Source organism: Delphinapterus leucas, chromosome X (assembly GCF_059928025.1).
Source record: "Delphinapterus leucas isolate spDelLeu-1000000601 "Yukka" chromosome X, BTC_Dleu_Yukka2, whole genome shotgun sequence".
NCBI classification, from domain to species: Eukaryota; Metazoa; Chordata; class Mammalia; order Artiodactyla; family Monodontidae; genus Delphinapterus; species Delphinapterus leucas.
The window spans coordinates 63,699,079-63,721,858 of record NC_143150.1 but is presented as its reverse complement, the minus strand read 5'-3'; the positions used below and the strand labels follow the sequence as shown (position 1 = coordinate 63,721,858).

The 22,780-nt window shown below is 36.9% G+C and overlaps 1 pseudogene; it reads right to left on the bottom strand.

The window, feature by feature from the left end:
* Positions 1–21,899: 21,899 nt before the first annotated feature.
* LOC111178178 (ferritin heavy chain pseudogene) lies at positions 21,900–22,780 on the bottom strand (annotated as a pseudogene).

The window sequence follows — 22,780 nt, the reverse complement described above, 5'->3', positions numbered from 1 at the left end:
GTGTATATGTCCATGACTCTCTCTCGCCCTGTCACAGCTCACCCTTCCCCCTCCCCATATCCTCAAGTCCGTTCTCCAGTACGTCTGCATCTTTATTCCTCTTACCCCTCCCCATATCCTCAAGTCCGTTCTCCAGTACGTCTGCATCTTTATTCCTCTTACCCCTAGGTTCTTCATGACATTCTTTTTTCTTAAATTCCATATATATGTGTTAGCATACGGTATTCCTCTTTTTCTTTCTCACTTACTTCACTCTGTATGACAGACTCTAGGTCTATCCATCTCATTAAAAATAGCTCAATTTCGTTTCTTTTTATGGCTGAGTAATATTCCATTGTATATATGTGCCACATCTTCTTTATCCATTCATCCGATGATGGGCCCTTAGGTTGTTTCCATCTCCAAGCTATTGTAAATAGAGCTGCAATGAACATTTTGGTACATGACTCTTTTTGAATTTTGGTTTTCTCAGGGTATATGCCCAGTAGTGGGATTGCTGGGTCATATGGTAATTCTATTTGTAGTTTTTTAAGGAACCTCCATACTGTTCTCCATAGTGGCTGAACCAATTCACATTCCCACCAGCAGTGCAAGAGTGTTCCCTTTTCTCCACACCCTCTCCAGCATTTATTGTTTCTAGATTTTTTGATGATGGCCATTCTGACTGGTGTGAAATGATATCTCATTGTAGTTTTGATTTGCATTTCTCTAACGATTAATGATGTTGAGCATTCTTTTACGTGTTTGTTGGCAGTCTGTATATCTTCTTTGGAGAAATGTCTATTTAGGTATTCTGCCCATTTTTGGATTGGGTTGTTTGTTTTTTTGTTATTGAGCTGCATGCGCTGCTAGTAAATTTTGGAGATTAATCCTTTGTCAGTTGCTTTATTTGCAAATATTTTCTCCCATTCTGAGGGTTGTCTTTTGGTCTTGATTATGGTTTCCTTTGATGGGCAAAAGCTTTGAAGTTTCATTAGGTCCCATTTGTTTATTGTTGTTTTTATTTCCATTACTCTAGGAGGTGGGTCAGAAAGGACCTTGCTGTGATTTATGTCATAGAGTGTTCTGCCTATGTTTTCCTCTAAGAGTTTGATAGTTTCTGGCCTTACATTTAGGTCTTTAATCCATCTTGAGCTTATTTTTGTGTATGGTGTTAGGGAGTGATCTAATCTCATACTTTTATATGTACCTGTCCAGTTTTCCCAGCACCATTTATTGAAGAGGCTGTCCTTTCTCCACTGTACATTCCTGCCACCTTTATCAAAGATAAGGTGTCCATATGTGCGTGGGTTTATCTCTGGGCTTTCTATGCTGTTCCATTTATCTATCTTTCTGTTTTTGTGCCAGCACCATACTATCTTGATTACTGTAGCTTTGTAGTATAGTCTGAAGTCAGCGAGCCTGATTCCTCCAGCTCCTTTTTTCGTCCTCAAGATTGTTTTGGCTATTCGGGGTCTTTTGTGTTTCCATACAAATTGCGAAATTTTTTGTTCTACTTCTGTGAAAAATGCCAGTGATAGTTTGATAGGAATTGCATTGAATCTATAGATTGCTTTGGGTAGTAGAGTCATTTTCACAATGTTGATTCTTCCAATCCAAGAACATTGTATATCTCTCCATCTATTTGTATCATCTGTAATTTCTTTCATCAGTGTATTATAATTTTCTGCATACAGGTCTTTTGTCTCCTTAGGTAGGTCTATTCCTAGGTATTTTATTCTTTTTGTTGCAATGGTAAATGGGAGTGTTTTCTTGATTTCAATTTCAGATTTTTCATCATTAGTATATAGGAATGCCAGAGATTTCTGTGCATTAATTTTGTATCCTGCTACTTTACCAAATTCATTGATTACTTCTAGTAGTTTTCTGGTAGCGTCTCTAGGATTCTCTATGTATAGTATCATGTCATCTGCAAACAGTGACAGCTTTACTTCTTCTTTTCTGATTTGGATTCCTTTTATTTCCTTTTCTTCTCTGAGTGCTGTGGCTAAAAATTCCAAAACTATGTTGAATAATAGTGGTGAGAGTGGGCAACCTTGTCTTGTTCCTGATCTTAGTGGAAATGCTTTCAGTTTTACACCATTGAGGATGATGTTGGCTGTGGGCTTGTCATATATGGCCTTTATTATGTTCAGGGAAGTTCCCTCTATGCCTACTTTCTGCAGGGTTTTTATCATAAATGGGTGTTGAATTTTGTCAAAAGCTTTCTCTGCATCTACTGAGATGATCATATGGTTTTTCTCCTTCAATTTGTTAATATGATTATCACATTGATTGATTTGCGTATATTGAAGAATCCTTGCATTCCTGGAATAAACCCCACATGATCATGGTGTATGATCCTTTTAATGTGCTGTTGGATTCTGTTTGCTAGTATTTTGTTGAGGATTTTTGCATCTATGTTCATCAGTGATATTGGCCTGTAGTTTTCTTTCTTGGTGACATCCTTGTCTGGTTTTGGTATCAAGGTGATTGTGGGCTCGTAGAAGGAATTTGGGAGTGTTCCTCTCTCTGCTATATTTTGGAAGAGTTTGAGAAGGATAGGTGTTAGCTCTTCTCTAAATGTTTGATAGAATTCGCCTGTGAAGCCATCTGGTCCTGGGCTTTTGTTTGTTGGAAGATTTTTAATCACAGTTCCAATTTCAGTGCTTGTGATTGGTCTGTCCATATTTTCTATTTCTTCTGGATTCAGTCTCGGCAGGTTGTGCATTTCTAAGAATTTGTCCATTTCTTCCAGCTTGTCCATGTTATTGGCATAGAGTTGCTTGTAGTAATCTCTCATGATCTTTTGTATTTCTGCAGTGTCAGTTGTTACTTCTCCTTTTTCATTTCTAATTCTATTGATTTGAGTCTTCTCTCTTTTTTTCTTGATGAGTCTGGATAGTGGTTTATCTATTTTGTTTATCTTCTCAAAGAACCAGCTTTTAGTTTTATTGATCTTTGCTATCGTTTCCTTCATTTCTTTTTCATTTATTTCTGATATGATTTTTATGATTTCTTTCCTTCTGCTAGCTTTGGGGTTTTTTGTTCTTCTTTCTCTAATTGCTTGAGGTGCAAGGTTAGGCTGTTTATTCGAGATGTTTCCTGCTTCTTAAGGTGGGCTTGTATTGCTATAAACTTCCCCCTTAGAACTGCTTTTGCTGCATCCCATAGGTTTTGGGTCGTCGTGTCTCCATTGTCATTTGTTTCTAGGTATTTTTTTATTTCCTCTTTGATTTCTTCAGTGATCACTTCATTATTAAGTAGTGTATTGTTTAGCCTCCATGTGTTTGTATTTTTTACAGATCTTTTCCTGTAATTGATATCTAGTCTCATGGCGCTGTGGTCAGAAAAGATATTTGATACAATTTTAATTTTCTTAAATTTACCAAGGCTTGATTTGTGACCCAAGATATGATCTATCCTGAAGAATGTTCCATTAGCACTTGAGAAAAATGTGTATTCTGTTGTTTTTGGATGGAGTGTCCTGTTAATATCAATTAAGTCCATCTTGTTTAATGTATCATTTAAAGCTTGTGTTTCCTTATTTATTTTCATTTTGGATGATCTGTCCATGGGTGAAAGTGGGGTGTTAAAGTCCCCTGCTATGAATATGTTACTGTCATTTTCCCCTTTTATGGCTGTTAGCATTTGCCTTATGTATTGAGGTGCTCCTATGTTGGGTGCATAAATATTTACAATCGTTATATCTTCTTCTTGGATCGATCCCTTGATCATTATGTAGTGTCCTTCTTTGTCTCTTTTAATAGTCCTTATTTTAAAGTCTATTTTCTCTGATATGAGAATTGCTACTCCAGCTTTCTTTTGGTTTCCATTTGCATGGAATATCTTTTTCTATCCCCTTACTTTCAGTCTGTATGTGTCTCTAGGTCTGAAGCGGGTCTCTTGTAGACAGCATATATAAGGGTCTTTTTTTGTATCCATTCACCCAATCTGTGTCTTTTGGTGGGAGCATTTAGTTCATTTACATTTAAGGTAATTATCGATATGTATGTTCCTATTCCCATTTTCTAAATTGTTTTGGGTTCGTTATTATAGGTCTTTTCCTTCTCTTGTGTTTCTTGTCTAGAGAAGTTCCTTTAACATTTGTTGTAAAGCTGGTTTGGTGGTGCTGAACTCTCTCAGCTTTTGCTTGTCTGTAAAGGTTTTAATTTCTCCATCAAATCTGAATGAGATCCTTGCTGGGTGGAGTAGTCTTGGTTGCAGGTTTTTCTCCTTCATCTCTTTCAGTATGTCCTGCCACTCCTTTTTGGTTTGTAGGGTTTCTGCTGAGAGATCAGCTGTTAACCTTATGGGGATTCCCTTGTGTGTTATTTGTTGTTTTTCCCTTGCTGCTTTTAATATGCTTTCTTTGTATTTAATTTTTGACAGTTTGATTAATATGTGTCTTGGCGTATTTCTCCTTGTATTTATCCTGTATGGGACTCTCTGTGCTTCCTGGACTTGATTAACTATTTCCTTTCCCATATTAGGGAAGATTTCAACTATAATCTCTTCAAATATTTTCTCAGTCCCTTTCTTTTTCTTTTCTTCTTCTGGAACCCCTACAATTCGAATGTTGGTACGTTTAATATTGTCCCAGAGGTCTCTGAGACTGTCCTCAGTTCTTTTCACTCTTTTTTCTTTATTCAGCTCTGCAGTAGTTACTTCCAATATTTTATCTTCCAGGTCACCTGTCCGTTCTTCTGCCTCAGTTATTCTGCTATTGATCCCATCTAGAGTACTTTTAATTTCATTTATTGTGTGGTTCATCATTGCTTGTTTCATCTTTATTTCTTCTAGGTCCTTGTTAACTGTTTCTTGCATTTTGTCCATTCTACTTCCAAGATTTTGGATCATCCTTACTATCATTATTCTGAATTCTTTTTCATGTAGACTGCCTCTTTCCTCTTCATTTGTTAGGTCTGGTGCATTTTTATCTTGCTCCTTTATCTGCTGTGTGTTTTTCTGTCTTATCATTTTGCTTATCTTACTGTGTTTGGGGTCTCCTTTTTGCAGGCTGCAGGTTCGTAGTTCCTGCTGTTTTTGATGTCTGTCTCTAGTGGCTAAGGTTGGTTCAGTGGGTTGTGTAGGCTTCCTGGTGGAGGGGACTAGTGCCTGTGTTGTGGTGGATGAGGCTGGATCTTGTCTCTCTAGTGGGCAGGTTCACGTCTGGTGGTGGGTTTGGGGGTGTCTGTGGACGTATTATGATTTTAGGCAGCCTGTCTGCTAATGGGTGGGGTTGTGTTCCTGTTTTGCTAGTTGTTTGGTATAGGTTGTCCAGCACTGTAGCTTGCTGGTTGTTGAGTGAAGCTGGGTGCTGGTGTTAAGATGGAGGTCTCTGGGAGATTTTCGCCGTTTGATATTATGTGGAGCTGGGAGGTCTCTTGTTGACCAGTGTCCTGAAGTTGGCTCTCCTACCTCAGAGGCAGAGCCCTGACTCCTGGCTGGAGCAACAAGAGCCTTTCATCCACACGGCTCAGAATAAAAGGGAGAAAAAGTAGAAAGAATTAGTAGAAGTATGAAGAAAGAAAGAAAGAAAGGAGGGAAGGAAGGAAGGAAGGAAGGAAGGAAGGAAGGAAGGAAGGAAGGAAGAAAGGAAGAAAGAAAGAAAGAAACAAAGAAGGAAAGAAGGCAAGAAGAAAAGAAAGGAGGCAGGGAGGGAGGAAGGAAGGAAGGAGGGAAGGAAGGAAAAAGGACAGAAAGAAAGACGATACAGTAAAGTAAAATAAAGTATAATAAAGCTATTGAATTAAAAAAGAATTATTTAGAAAAAAAAGGGATGGATAGAACCTTAGGAAAAATGTTGGAAGCAAAGCTATACAGACAAAATCTTACACAGAAGCATACACATACACTCTCACAAAAAGATGTAAAGGGGAAAAAATCATAAAGCTTGCTCTCAGAGACCACCTCCTCACTTTGGGATGATTCGTTGTCTAAAGGAGGGAAGGAAGGAAGGAAAGAAAGAAAGAAAGAAAGAAAGAAAAAACGAAGGTAAAGTATAACAAAGTTATTACAATTAAAATTAATTATTAAGGAAAAAATTTTAAAAAAATCCATGGACGGATAGAACCCTAGGACAAATGGTTGAAACAAAGCTATACAGACAAGATATCACACAGAAGCATACATATACACATTCACAAAAAGAGGAAAAGGGGAAAAAATCATAGATCTTGCTCTGGAAGCCCACCTCCTCAATTTGGGATGATTAGTTGTCTATTCGTGTATTCCACAGATGCAGGGTACATCAAGTTGATTGTGCAGCTTTAATCCGCTGTTTCTGAGGCTGCTGGGAGAGATTTCCCTTTCTATTCCTTGTTCTCACAGCTCACAGGGGCTCAGCTTTGGATTTGGCCCTGCCTCTGCGTGTAGGTCGCTGGAGGGCGTCTGTATTTTGCTCAGACAGGATGGGGTTAAAGGAGTCGCTGATTCGGGGGCTCTGGCGCACTCAGGCCGGGGGGGAGGGAGGGGCACTGCGTGCGGGGCGGGCCTGTGGCGGGAGAGGCCGGCGTGACGTTGCACCAGCCTGAGGCCCGCCATGCGTTCTCCCGGGGAAGTTGTCCCTGGATTCCGGGAACCTGGCAGTGGCGGGCTGCACAGGCTCCCCGGAAGAGGGGTGTGGGTAGTGACCTGTGCTCGTACACAGGCCCCTTGCTGGCAGCAGCAGCAGCCTTAGAGTCTCCCGCCTGTCCCTGGGGTCCGTGCTTTTAGCCGCGGCTCGCGCCCGTCTCTGGGGTCCTCGCTTTTAGCCTGGCTCGCGCCTGTCTCTGGAGTTCCTTTAAGCAGAGCTCTTAAACCCCTCTCCTCACGCACTAGGAAACAAAGAGGGAAGAAAAAGTCTCTTGCCTCTTCGGCAGGTGCAGACTTTTCCCCGGACTCCCTCCCGGCTAGCCGTGGTGCACTAACCCCTTCAGGCTATGTTCAAGCCGCCAACCCCAGTCCTCTCCCTGCACTCCAACCGAAACCCGAACCTCAGCTCGCAGCCCCGCCCACCCCGGCTGGTGAGCAGACAAGCCCCTTGGGCTGGTGAGTGCCGGTTGGCACGGATCCTCTGTGCGGGAATCTCCTCGCTTTGCCCTCCACACCCCTGTTGCTGTGCACTCCTCCGTGGCCCCGAAGCTCCCCCCTCCGCCTCCCGCAGCCTCTGCCCGCAAAGGGGCTTCCTAGTGTGTGGAAACTTTTCCTCCTTCCAGCTCCCTCCCACTGGTGCAGGTGCCGTCCCTATTCTTTTGTCTCTGTTTTTTCTTTTGCCCTACCCAGGTACATGGGGAGTTTGTTGCCTTTTGGGAGGTCTGAGGTCTTCTGCCAGCCTTCAGTAGGTGTTCTGTAGGAGTTGTTCCATGTGTAGATGTATATCTGTTGTATCTGTGGGGAGGAAGGTGATCTCCGCGTCTTAATCTTCCACCATCTTTAAGGTCCCCCCCCATGTTTAAATTTTGAGTAGCCACTAAAGTATTTTCCACAGCCGCTGCACCAATTTACATTCCCACCAGCAATATATGAAGGTTCCAATTTTTTCACATCTTCATCAACACTTCTTATTTTTTTTAATTATATTTATTCTAGTGGGTATAATGTGGTATCTCACTATGATTTTAATTTGTTTTTCCTTAATGACTAATAATATTAATTATCTTTTTACATTTTTATCGGCCATTTGTATATCGTATTTGTATAAATGTCAAGTACTTTGACCATTTTAACTTGGATTTTTTGTTTTTAACTGTTAACGTAAGGTCTCTTTATATATTCTGGATATTAGACTCTTGTCAGATGCATGAGTTGCAAATATTTTCTCCCATTCTGTTGTTTGTCTTTTCACTTTCTTGATAGTATCCTTTGAGGGAAAAATGATTTTAATTTGATGAAGTCCAGTTTATCTATTTTTTATTTTGTTTCTCATGCTTTTGGTGTCATATCTAAAAATTCATTCCCTAATCCAAAGTCAGAAAACTTACACTTATGTTTTTCCTGAGTCTTATAGCATCAGCTTTCAAGTTTATATCTTTAATCCATTTTGAGTTATTTTTGTATATGTTGTAAGGCAGGAGTCCAATTTCATTCTTTTTCATGTGGATATCCAGTTGTCCCAGAACCATTTGTTGAAAGGACTATTCTTTCTTTGTTGAATGATCTTGGTTTTAAGGGGGTGGTATTCAAAACAAGACATTTGATCGTATTGTAAGATACAATCAATACATTTTCAAGATTTTAAAACTAGGACCTTAAGTAAGTAAGCAAGTAAGTAAGTAATGTGGAAGAGTAATACTGAAGAATAGCAATACATAGACTGTATGAATGTGATTATAACTAGAATTTACTAAGCATGAAAGTAAGCATTCATAATAAATCACATATAACTTGTTTCACTGTATATACAAGTAAATCATGTGAGAATATGTTCTGTTCTGACCACCAGCACAGGGTGTTCCAACAGTCATTCACTATTATCTAAATCTCTTTCCTGCCATGAAATTTTATTCCATTCTTCTATGTTGATTGGTCTCATAAAGCTATGTTGATTTTTTGCAGCTGAAATACTTTTCCCCCTCTTAAAGTTCCACTGGTCTTGTTTTACTGCCTCTTATAGGAAGCTTGCAAAGTCATTTCCTTTTCTTTCCAAATTTCTCATACTTTATCTTGTTCCTTTTCTTTTCACTGTTTTCTTTTCTCTTTGTTCTGTGTGCTTCATTTTACTTTCATTCGTCTTTTTTTTTTTCTATTTCTTTATGCTTGTAATGAATAGGTGAGCAAACCGATTCATTATCCCGCATTGTGAAGGTAAAAGATTGACTTTCTAGCAAAGCCATCATAAATAATTGCTTCAGGAAAGAAATTTACCATTTATCATTTTCTGATTCCTGCTTGATCTCAATCATCCTTAGTCCTCCTAGTGCCAAAGCTGGGACCACTGTTCTCACCTGCAGGCTTAGCCTGGAAACATTGATTTTAGAATATAAGGCTTTAAAAATTGCCATCCTATCACTCTGTGACTCAATATCAAGTTACTCATGCTACTTGTTTGGACCCGCAATTATGATCCTTTGGATAAATGCTCTTGTGATTTGTTCATTTTGTCCCCATCTTGCCATTCTGGTAACCCATTTTCATTAATTATTTTCTGAGCCTGAGTCCCTATCTTGGTACCTTGCCTTCTACTTCAGTCTTCTAGGACTGGATTTTTGTTTTGTTTCTGTCCATTCCCCCTTCTTCCCTGGAGTTCTCCTTTCTGAACTCCAGGACAGTAGCCAAGTCCATGTTAACTTGCTGATGGTCTACTCTGACTTCTGTATTAGCCTCATGAATCCCTTTTTTCTGCTCAGCTGGACTGTTGGGAATTACTATTGTCTTATAAGCAAATAACCTCAAGTTCACCATTCTTAAACTTCAGTGTGCATAGAAATAACTCGTGGTATATATTAGAATTTCAGATTACTGTATTCTATGATCTGAAATTTTGATTCATTATGTTTGGGGAAAAGCACAGGTCTTTTAATATTTAACAAGCTCTTTTGGTGATTCTTATGCCAGTGGTCAGCAGACCATACTTTGTAAAACATTATAACTTACAATTATGGCTCGCCAATGAAATGTTTACTATTATCTATTGCCATATTATTTGGAAGCTACTTCTGAATTGAACTTCACTGAGTCTAAAGGACTGGATCTGTTTTAGCTGCCTGTCATACCTGATGATTTCCACCTGTGAGGTTTGCTGAGACCTAAATGGCTTGTTTCATTTTTTTTATTTTTGAATTTTTATTGGAGTACAGTTGATTTACAATGTTGTGTTACTTTCAGGTATACAGCAAAGTGAATCAGTTATATATATATATCCACTCTTTCTTAGATTCTTTTCCCATACAGGCCTTTACAGAGTGTTGAGTAGAGTTCCCTGTGCTATACAATAGGTCCTTATTAGTTACTTATTTCATATATAGTAGTGTGTATATGTCAATCCCAATCTCCCAATTTTTCCCTCACCCCCTTACCAACTGGTAAGCATAAGGTTCTTTTTATACATCTGTGAGTCTACTTCTATTTTGTAAATAAGTTCATTTGTACCCTTTTTTTTCTTTTAGATTCTACATATAAGTGATAACATATGATATTTTTGTTTCTCTGACTTACTTCTGAATTGAACTTCAGAGTCTAAAGAGCTGTATTCCCTGCCTGTCATACCTGACGATTTCCACCTGTGAGGTGAGATGTCAATGGATGGTTTCTGCATTCAAACTAAAGATGGGCAGGACCAGGCTCTGATCCTAGAAGTAGGCCCTATATGTGTGGCTTGAAGTTGAAATCACACTTTCCAAGGGTGCATAACAAATGAGCTTGATTTGAGTGTGATTTGATGGGTGATGCTTAGTAGCAGGGCAGAGACAATACTTGTGTTGTCAAGTGATAAGTGGGAATCTGGAAAATATTCAGCATCATGGACATTTGATGGTTTTGGTTGCCCAGCATTAATTTCCTTTTCTTAATTAGTATTTTAATTTCATTATGAGGAATTGCCTCTTCTCCAGTGCATCTTCTGTAATCAGGTCCCACTTCCTCCCCTAACCAAAGAATGAAATAGTGATCATAATTATGCCAACTTAACACTACTTTCCTGGAATTTCAAGCTTGAAGGGAATTGCAAAAAGACAAACAAGTTTGAATCTATTCTATTCCAGCAGAGGGTCCAGTGCATACTCTTTTGCTACAAGAGAATTCCTATTCCTATGGTTACATCTTCTTAGTCTTTAGCTGCCTTTGTTCTTGCTGATTTCTAAACCTGGTTCTCCAGCCTTCGGGTGATTTCTATGAAGAAACAATATGTTTCCAATTAATTTCATTTTGCCTAAGTTAGCCAGATTTACTTCCTGTTGCTTGTAAATAAAGAACTGTAAAGGATATATTCAGGAAGATAAGGCAAAAGGACTGGAAAATTGTAATACAAGCTTGGGGGAAGAGGGTTCTCTGAAGGGAGAGCAACATGTTGGCGGACTCATGTGGGCCCAGAATTTGGCCTAAGAATACCAGTTTTAGGGCTGAGAATAAGAGAACTAAGTCTAGATTCTACCTGTCAGTGATAATGTGTTACTAATGTATTGAACGGTGTTGAACCTGCAATTTGAAGTTTTTATACTTATAGAGAGAAGTAGCTGGAAAAGGTAGAGACTGATGGGGCCTGACACACCCCAAAGATCATCTCTAGTTCTAAACCTAGGCCCTGTTAATCATCTTCATCCACTTCTGGAAACCACACTATTCCTGACTACTGAGATACACCTCTAAGAACAAGCAGCATATTGTGAAGATCAAGATAAATACTGGTTCAGACCTTTTAATTTATGCCTTTCCACATGTATATCACATTTAATAATTTTTATTGGTGGGGATGGAAGTAAGGGTAAAGAGGATACAGGTGTTGAAAATTATGTTTATATTTATATCTTGAAAATAAAATTCATTGACATTTCCTAATATGCCATCTTGTTATGGTAGGAAGAGAAGGCAGAGCTAGAGATTGATGAGTCAAACTATGATGGGGTTGTACTTGAGCTGGATAATTTCCACCTGGACAAATAAGAAATGTTCAAGAAAAATGTTTACTTATTCAGCATTAGGAAGTATAAAAATATTCTATATTTGATTCTAAAAATCATATGCACTCTTCTTTCTACTAAAACTGTGTCTATAATACAATTTTTTCATTTTTAAACTATTTTATTTTACAGGTATTTAGCAGGCAAACTTCTGGAAGGTAATGGTTATAAGCATGACATTTGCAGCATCAAAGACCAGAATTTGAATATCAGTTTTATTATTTACTAATTGTGTAACCTTGGAAAAACTGTTTAAACTCTCTGAACCTCAGGTGTTTTTGTTTTAATTTTTAAAATAGTCATAATAATACTTCATAGTCTTGTATAAAATAAAGTAATAATCACAAAGCATCTAGCATTGTGCCTGGAACTTAGTAAGTAGTAAATATATTATTAGTAGCAGTAATAGTTGTAGTTACAAATTGAGAGACTGTATTGATTTGCCAGCATGATAGCCTGTCTTTTTTGGAAAGATGATTTTTAACATAAATTTTTAAAAATTGATTAAATATTCATTTTTTAGTTTAATTTGGGTCAGTTTTTTAGGAGACTGATTGTACCAAACTATCAACTGTCAACAACAACTGAGTCAGTCTTTGGTCTCCCAACAAAGCTGGTTAGTGTCATAGGAGCCCCTGTTGGAGCATTCAGCTAGTATCTCAGAAAACAGTTCATGGCTGTCTCTAACTAACTGTCTGTCTCATAACTAATCTAATATAATCTTCATAGCCCAGCGAGATAAATAGGGATATCACCTCATGTTACATAACTGAAGTGCAGAGGGCTTAAAAGACTTGCCCAAGATTACATAGTCTGGAAATGAGTCAAACTCAAATCTTTTGTTTTCAAATCCTGTGTTAATTCCATTATGTTTAGAATATGGTAATTTTTGGTATCATATTATAATGCAAATAAGAGCTGTCAATGTTATTAAAGGAAATGTGGTGGGGAGGGGCAGCAACCCAATATGGATAAGTTATTTAAAAAGAATCTTCTTTTTGGTTTTATAGCAGGTTCCATTTGAGTGAATTATTCAGTTGAATTGCTTTAATGTTAGTATATCTATAGTGAAGAACCAGTATTAGTAAGAAAGAACATAGTCACACAAATCTAGAGAATGATGATATCTCCTCACGGATCATCTCCCTAGTGATTCTCTACCATAGCTGGCTGCACATTTACAGATCAATAAAATCTGAAATTGGGGAAGGGGCACTGAATATATACTTTTAAAAGCTACCAAGGCGATTCTCATGTGTAACCAGAGTTGATAACCCCTGATTAGCCCAACTCCTTATTTAGCAAAACATGGTGACCTCAAACTAGTGTCTTAACTACTGCATTAAATATAATTAAACATATATATATTTTCCGTATTGCTCTTGGAAAATCTTGCACTCAAATTTTTATTGACATTATCACCTATTTTGCTTAAGTATTGACTTTACAAGAGTATGGTCTTGAATTAGCATAGCCCAGCGAAGACATGAAGAAAAGGTCCTTGAAGTTCTATTAACTTTTTGCTCAAAGGGAAGTATGAACTTGCAAGGGAATATGTAAACCAGAATGTTTAGGGAGAGAGGTCACCTCTGCTTTTGGTTGTTGCTTTCCATTAGTTTGAAAGGTGTGGTAATTCATTGGCAGGGTGGAATGGAGTGGCTGTAAATAGTTGAACCAGAGGTCAAGATGTGGAAGTTTAACATATAGCCCTTTTTAGTTTTGATTCATTGTTCAACCTAAAGTAAAGTCCTAGGATATTGGAGGCGTATATATTTAAAGATAAGAATAATATACCTTTTAAAGGCCAAGTACAAGTCACTTTTAGATGGTCACCGTTGGAGATTATTCATGCTCTGTTTGGGATAATTAAGAACTGATTCAAAATAGTGCTTTTTATTTGACTTTAAAAATTTTTGTATTTATACTTAAATACAGATGTTTTAAATGCACTAAGAATTCAACTAAAATAATTTAATGATCCCATCCCAAAGACCTGTTGGGGATATTGGGAAGATATCCAGTTTATCCATCATCATGTTCTGCTCACTTCTTCACTGTAGTCCTTTCATGTTGAGCACAGATAGCTTTGTCATTGGGGCCATAGCAGAGGTGTTCTTCTAAAATCGCTCATGTAGCTATAAGAGGCTACATGTTTGGGTTTTAATGAGCTTGCTTGTTAGGATGGAAACTGAGACAAACTAGACACGGAGAGAATGAGAGTGTTGTAAGAAAGAGAAAAATTAATAAATACTAAATTGAATAGAAGATCACTGAGTCTCAGATTTGGAAGAAATCTTGAAGTTCATATGATACAATTCTCCACCTCAGGCAGAAATGCTCTCTTCAATATCCTTGTCAAGTGGTTGTCTAATCTTCATTTGAAAACTTCTAGTAATGTGGAACTGCTCTTTGTACAAACCATTTAACGTTTAATTAAGGTATCATCCATTTCTAAGAAAGTTTAAAAGCTCTTGTTTGAGTCACAGATAGTAAAATAGAGGTGATAAATGATCAGCTATCATTCTAGTCAATTGGCCAATCACATAAAAAGAGACTATTTCTCTGTATCCCTAGAAAAAAGTCAGCAACACTAGAAATTTGGTATAGCTGACTGGAGTTTGACTAGGCTGTCAAGTGCAAAGGACACTAACTAATAACAAATTTGCAAATTAGTTTGCAGCAACATGCTCCACAATGCAATTATCCCTATCCTTCTTAGTGGAAAGTTACACATATTCATCTGGTTGTCTGCTGTTTTTTTTCTTCTTTCACCAGACCTTGCCCTACACTCTGTTAATGGAACAGCTAAAAGTGTTAGTAAAGCAGTAGCCAAATTTCTACATCATCAGTTGAAAAAAGATGGGTAACCCAATCTGGAAGCAATTCCTGAAGAGGGTTTCTGAAATGCTTTGAGCAGTGGAAAAATAGTTTTAGCATGTATATCACAACCCAAGGCAAAATTTTTGAAGGTAATAACACTCATTTAGATATAAATCTGATGTTTTTTAAAACATTCATGTTACATTTCAGTCACAGCATTTCTCTGTCACTGTCACTCTATGTTCTCTGGTAGAATGTGAACTTCATTTAAGGTCTATTGCTTGAGCTGTTAAATGTTCACTTTGATGAAGCCTACTCAAAGACCTATTCTGAATCAGTCCAGAGTGACTGTAGGTGACAGTTTGAAAATATAATTGCATGTTTAAAAGTCAAAATTTTCTAAACGATTCAGTTATTCCTTTAATTTTTAATTTTTTTGAATGAAAGATTTTTAAAATTCTATAGTGCTTTACAATTTTCAAAAGTTTCACACACATGATTTCATATAATCCCCAACACCCTTATATTGCTCTTCCCCTCCCTCTCCCCACTGGTAATCAATAGTTTGTTTTATATATCAGTGAGTTTGCTTCTTTTTTGTTTTATTCATTAGTTTGTTTTCTTTTTCAGATACCACATATAAATGATATCATACAGTATTTGTCTTTCTCTGTCTGACTTATTTCATTTAGTATAATGTTATTTCTTTAATATCTGTCATTATTAACTGAATTATCTTGTTTTTTATGGAATAATTAAAAAATAAATTTCAAAGTAAAATTCATACGGTATTTACTGGAACTTTTAGTTTCATTACTTTAAATATAAATTTGCTTATTGGTGAAATTTTCTATGAACAGCATAAAAACTGCAATTGCATTATCAATCATTCTATGTTGATTTAGTTTTGTTGTGTGTTCAATTTGGATATGGAAGGGTTATTTGTTTACAGAGATATTAAAACTATTGGTCAGGTTTGATTTGGTTCAATGGGAGTATTGCTGTCTTTTCTGCATTATATTCAATGGTGTGGTTATAGGTTTTGTGGCCATTTCTTGGTTATTCATGCTAACAGAGGGAAGGAATGGCTTAAGTAATCCCAAAATAATTTCTATGTGCCTTTGGAATATGATTTTGAATTTCCATTCTATTATAAAAATTTTATGTTCTGGGAATATTTTTTAAAATAATTATATCACAACTTTATATTTCACCCTGTACTGGCATTTCTTTGCCAGTTCATATATCACTATTGGTAGAGAAAGGCCTTTATATTCTAGCTTCTGCCATCATAAAAATAATGAACTTGGTTAAAAGAGTGACTTTTTTTTTTCATTTTCAAGCAATTGTTGTGTTCCTATTTTGTATTAGGCACTCTGCTAGGTACAATAAGAGACACAGAGATGAAGAAGGTATTCCCTTCCTTGAGAGAATCATAGTCAAAAAACAAAGACAATATACATGTATCTATAATGCTTAGAGAATTACAGAGTGCAGAAGATTTATTTCTAATTTGGGTGAGGATGAAAGGGAGCAGAGAAAGACTTTTAAGTAGGGTTCTGAAGGATTAGTAATATCTAAGTATCTGAGTAAGGGAGAAAGTATCTTTCCAGACAAGGGGAAGTTTGAGGCATGTTGGGGATGTGATGAGTAATCACAAAAGGGAGTGATGGCAAATAAGTTTGGAAATATAACTGAAAAACTCATCCATGAGGTCAGTTAGAATATGATAAAATTATAGTGGATAGTAATACCACTTGTATGTAAATGAGAGTTGAATATTCTAATAAAAGATGGAAATATTTTATTGAGATGATCTCAACTGTAAATATGTTATATAGATGTATTAATGTTTTATTTTTGATATTTTATGTTACATTTGAGATGCAAGAGAAGTTTCATTTGAAAATGGGCAATAGAAGACCTGAGGAGTTTCGCTGACACATACATTAAATTTAGTGCAGTTACAGCAATCCAGACAAACTAATGAGGGTATGGAGTGGAAACTTTTGTAATTTCATTAATTAAAAAGAAAGCCATTATTATGTAGCTATTTTATTTATTACAAAATTATATTTAGAAACATTGAGTTTTTTGCAAATTTGTAATAAGTTTAATAGACTCATTGAAATTAGGTCACAAAGTGAAACCTGCTCTTGTGAATGAATTGCTAGTCAGAAAATAAGTTCTGCCACTGATGCTCAAGGGGTCTATTTTCCTCCAAGTAAAATGATTGACTTATTTGGCTTTCAGCCCTCAAGTCTGAATTCAGGAATCAGCACAGTCCAGTAGGAAAAGGGCTGAACAAAGATTTAAAGGAATATTTGGCTTAAGTTTCAGTTCTTGTAGAATGTATTTTTTTTTATGACTGTGTTTACACAAGGGATGGATCAAGTTGGAGCCATAATTTTGGGGGGTTTTTGGAGGTTTTCTTTGCGGTACACAGGCCTCTCACTGTTGTGGCTTCTCCCGCTGCGGAGCACAGGCCCCGGACGCGCAGGCTCAGCGGCCATGGCTCATGGGCCTAGCCGCTCCGTGGCATGTGGGATCTTCCCGGACCGGGGCACGAACCCGTGTCCCCTGCATCGGCAGGCGGACTCTCAACCACTGCGCCACCAGGGAAGCCCGGGGCCATAAATTTTAATCTAAAGTAACACAATAACAAGTATACCAAGTATGCCAAGTATACCAAACATTTTCCCATAATTCACAAAATAAAAGCTAAAACAACACAAAAGGGAGGAGCTAGTGCAGAAAAGTAGCTCAGCTTTTAGAATGTTTGCATCAGTTATTTAATTAATTAGTAGCAAGCTGTGTTTTCTTAAGGGGAAAACAATTCTGACATAAACATTCCCCACATCTGATTTCAGAAATCCTTGCATGTATAACTTAGTTAAATTATACCTGCCTAATAAGTGATGGCTTTTTGAAATATATGCTGATTGTGATTTGAAATAAAGTTTAAATGTACCAAAGAAATAAACATTATGTTCTTGCTTGAATTTCCCACCTCCCTAGTCAAGTGGAATTTATTCTATATGATATACTTGTTAAACAAAAACTTGAGTGAGAGAAAACGTATTTCACATTTGGAGTAGAAATGTCAAGAGACATCCAGTTCTTGGAATTAGGTATTTCCATAAACGAAGTCATTAGGGCATAAAAAGTACATTTGTACAAAACATAACAGTTCAGAGTATTTTCATATCAATTTTATTCTCAATTGTTAATTATTATTAACACTTTTATTGGATAGGTATGACAAATAAAATTCTTTACATTTTACTGTTGAGGAAACTGGAATTCAGAGAGTTTACCTTAGACAACTCAGACTAGAATGCACATCTCTTGACAGACTGGAACTTTAAAAAATTTTTTTGAAATAATTTCATACTCATATAGAACTTTCAAAAACAGTATGGATTAAATGCTATGTACCTTTCACCCAGCTTCCCCCAATGACATCTTATGTAACTTATATACAATGTCAAACCCATAGTATGACACCCTTTCCTCCCTTTATTCCTTTATTTTTTGTGTATAGTTCTATAAAATTATCATATGTTGAAATTTGTGTAACTACCATTACAATCAGGATACAGAACTGTTCTATCACCCCAAAGAAATTTCTCTTTATACTTATACTCTCTTCCAAATGTAACCTTTGGCAATTACCAATTTGTCTAGATTCAAGTCCTTTGTCAGATATGTGATTTACAGATACTTTCCCCCAGTCTGTAGCCTGTCTTTTCATTCTCTTCTGAGAGTCTTTCACAGAGCAAAAGTTTCTAATTGTGAAGAGGTACAATTGATCAACTTTACCATTTACAGATTGTTCTTTTGGTGTCAGGTTTACAGACTTGTTGCCTAGTTCTAGATCCTGAAGATTTTCTCTCTTTTTTTTAATTGAAGTACAGTTGATTTACAACATTGTGTTAGTTTTAAGTATACAGCAAAGTGATTTAGATATATATTATATATACAAATACATATTTGTATTTCACATGTTTCCGTTATAGGTTATTACAAGATATTGAATATAATTCCCTGTGCTATACAGTTAATCTTTGTTGCTTACCTATTTTATGTATAGTAGTTTGTATCTGTTAATCCCACACTCTGAATTTATCCCACCCCACCCCCCATTTTGGTAACCACAAGTTTTTTTTCTATGTCTGTGCCTCTGTTTCATATATAGATTCATTTGTATTACTTTTAAGATTCCACATATAAGTGATAGAATATAATATTTGTCTTTATCTGACTTACTTCACTAAGTATGATATTATCTAGTTCCATCCATGTTGCTGCAAATGGCAATATTTCATTCTTTGTTATGGCAGATAAATATTCCAGTGTGTGTGTGTGTGTGTGTGTATGTGTGCATATATATATATAATATATATATATTATATATATATAATATATATATTATATATATATATAATATATATATATATATATCACATCTTCTTAAGCCAATCCTCTGTTGATGGGCACTTGGGTTCTTTCCATGTCTTGGTTATTATAAAGAGTACTGTTATGGACTTCTCTGACAGTCCAGTGGTTAAGACTCCACATTTTCACTACAGGGGGCATGGGTTCAATCCCTGGTCAGGGAAGATCCTGCATGCTGTGCAGTGCAGCCAAAAAAAAAAAATAGTGCTGTGATGAACAATGGAGTGCACGTATCTATTCGAAATAGTGTTTTCATTTTTTCCAGATATGTACCCAGGAGTGGGATTGCTGGATCATATAGTAGCTGTATTTTTAGTTTTTTAAAGGAAACTCCATACTGATTTCCATAGCAGCTACACCAATTTACATTCCCACCAAGAGTGTAGGAGGGCAGCCTTTCCTCCACACTCTCTCCAGTATTTATTATTTGTAGACTTTTTGAAGATAGCTATTCTGGCCAGTGTGAGGTGATATATCATTGTGATTTTGATTTCCATTTCTCTAATAATTAATGATGCTGAACATCTTTTTATGTGTCCGTTGGCCATCTGTATGTCTTCTTTGGAAAAATGTATATTTAGGTCTTCTGTCCATCTTCTGATTGGGTTGTTCATTTTCTCAATATTGAGTTTTATGAGTTGTTTGTATATTTTGGATATTAAGCCCTTGTCAGTTGCATCATTTGCAAATATCAAATATTTTTTCCTATTTTGTAGGTTGTCTTTTCTTTTTTTTTTTGCAGTACATGGGCCTCTCACTGTTGTGGCCTCTCCCATTGCGGAGCACAGGCTTCAGACATGCAGGCTCAGCGGCCATGGCTCATGGGCCCAGCCACTCTGTGGCATGTGGGATCTTCCCGGACTGGGGCATGAACCCGTGTCCCTTGCATCGGCAGGCAGACTCTCAACCACTGCACCACTAGGGATGCCCTGTCTTTTCATTTTATTGATGGTTTCCTTTGTTCTGAAAAAGTTGTATGTTTGATTGGGTCCCACTTCTTACTTTTGCTTTTATTTCTTTTGCCTTGGGAGACAGATCTAGGAAAATATTGCTACAATTTATACCCAAGAATGTTTTGCCTATGTTCTCTTCTAAGAGTTTTATGGTGTCATGTCTTATATTTAGGTCATTAAATTGTTTTGATTCTATTTTTATATATGGTGTGAGGGAGTGGTCTAATTTCATTGATTTACATGTAACTGTCCAGTTTTCTCAACACCACTTGTTGTAGAGATTGTCTTTTTTCCATTGTATATTATTGCCTCCTTTGACATAGATAGACCACAGGTGAGCGGGTTTATTTCTGGACTCTCTGTTCTGTTCCATTGAGCTATATGTCTGTTTGGGGCCAAAACCATGCTGTTTTGATTACTGTAGTTCTGTAGTATAGTCTGAAGTCTGGAAGGGTTATGCCTCCAGCTTTATTTTTTCCTTATGATTGCTTTGGCAATTCTTGGTCTTTTGTGGTTCCATATAAATTTTAAGATATTTGTTCTAGTTATATGTAGAATGTCATGAGTATTTTGATAGGAATTGCATTAAATCTGTAGGTTGCTTTGGGTAGCATGGCCATTTTAACCATATTAATTCTTCCAATCCTAGAGCATGTGATGTCTTTATATTTCTTTGAATCATCTTCAATATACTTCGTCAATGTTTTACTGTTTTCAGCATACAGGTCTTTCACCTCCTTGGTTAAATTTATTCCTAGGTATTTCTTTTTCATGTGATTTTAAATGGGATTTTTGGTTTTTTACCTTCCTTTTCTGAAATTTCATTGTTAGTGTAAAAGACGTAACAAATTCTTTATATTAACCTTGTATCCTGCAACCTTACTGAATTCATTTATTAGTTCTAATAGTTTCTGTATGGAAACCTTAGGGTTTCCTATGTAAAGTATCATGTCATCTACAAATAGTGACAGTCTTACTTCTTCCTTTCAATTTAGATATATATTTTTCCTTTTTCTTGTCTGATTGCTATGGCTAGGACTTCCAATACTATGTTGAATAGGAGTGGTAAGAGTGGGCATTCTTGCCTCATTCCTAGCTTTAATGGGAAGGCTTTCAGTTTTTCACTGTTGAGTATTATGTTGGTTGTGGCTTTGTCATAAATGACTTTTATTATGTTTAGATATGGTCCCTCTATACCCATTTCAGTGAGAGTTTTTATCTAGAATGGATGTTAAATTTTGTCAAATGATTTTACTGCATCTATTGAGATGATTATGTGGCTTTTGTCTTTCCTTTTGTTAATGTGGTATATCACTTTGATTGATTTGCTTATGTTGAACCATCCTTGCAACCCTGGAATGAATCCAACTTGATCATGGTGTATGGTATTTTTTATGTATTGTTTTTGATGTATGATTCTGTTTCCTAATATTTTGTTGAGGATTGTTGCATCTATATTCATTAAAAATAGATGTTGGCCTGTAATTTTCTGTTTTGTAGTGTCTTTTGTTTTGTTATCAGGGTTATGGTGGCTTCATAGAATGAATTTGAGAGTGGTCCCTCCTCTTCAATTTTTTGTAATAGTTTGAAAAGGGTAGCTATAAGTTCTTTGTATGTTTGTTAAAATTCCCCAGTGAAGCCATCAGTCCTGTACTTTTGTTTGGAGGGAGTTTTTTTTTTTTTATTACATATTCTATTTCACTTTTAGTGATCAGTCTGTTCAAAGTGTCTGTCTCCTCTTGACTCAGTATTGGAAAGCTTTCTGTTTCTACAAACTTGTCAACTTCTTCTGGGTTGTCCAACTTGTTGACACATAATGGCTCATAGTATTGTTTTATGAGTTTTGTATTTCTGTGGTATCAGTTGTTATTTCTTTTCTTTCATTTTATTTTGAGGGTGTTTCTTCTTGATGAGCCTGGGTAGAGGTATGTTGATTTTGTTTATCTTTTCAAAAAACCAGCTCTTGTTTCATTGATCTATTCTATGGTTATTTTGAACTCTATTTTATTTCATCTCTGATCTTTATTATTTCCTTCCTTCTGCTGACTTTAGGTATTTTTTGTGGGGGTGAGTACCAAACTACTTTATTTGAAGGAATGAAAGTACTAAGGAAAGAACTTGTAGATGTTTTGGTACAACTTATAGAAAAGGTAAAAGTAACCCAAATATGCAGGCACTGCATTGGTGACAAAGGAAGTCACCCCTCTGGCTATGGAAAGCCAACCTAAAGCTTAGCTCTTGTTATCAGTGTTTCCCAGGGTGTGCTTGTCAAAGAAATACTTTGCCATGCCACGTTTGGTGGCCCCCATCTTATGCAAGTTGTTAACATGGTCACCTAATTCTTTGATGGATTTCACCTGCTCCTTCAGGTAATGAGTCTCAATTAAGTCACACAAATGGTGGTCATTTTTGTCAGTGGCCAGCTTGTGCAGTTCCAGTAGCGACTGATTCACACTTTTTTCCAAGTGTAGTGCACATTCCACTGCGTGCAGCCCATTCTCTGAGTCATCATGGTCTGGTTTCTTGATATGCTGAAAGAAGATTTCGCCACCCAGTTGGTTCTGCAGCTTCATCAGTTTCTCAGCATGTTCCCGCTCCTCAAGAGATTGGAGAAGAAAGCATTTGGTGAAGTTATTCAAAGTCACATCGTCACAGTCAAAATAGTATGACATGGACAGGAAGACGTAGGAGGTATAGAGCTCCATGTTGATCTGGCAGTTGATGGTGGCCTCTGAGTACTGGTGGTTGTTCTGATGCACCTGCGAGGGGAACATGGTCATCATGGTGGGTGGCTGAGGAGAGGCAGTGTTGGCGGTGATGGTGGTGGCTGTGCAGCACTGGAGTGGCAGCGGGGACCTTGGGGCATTTGGAGTGTGCTGCAAGGTGGTGGCGAGAGCTGGCTCTGTTCTGTCCAAGCAATGTTGAAGCAGGAAACCGTGGCAACTCTCTACGAAGACTGTGGCTGACTTTAGG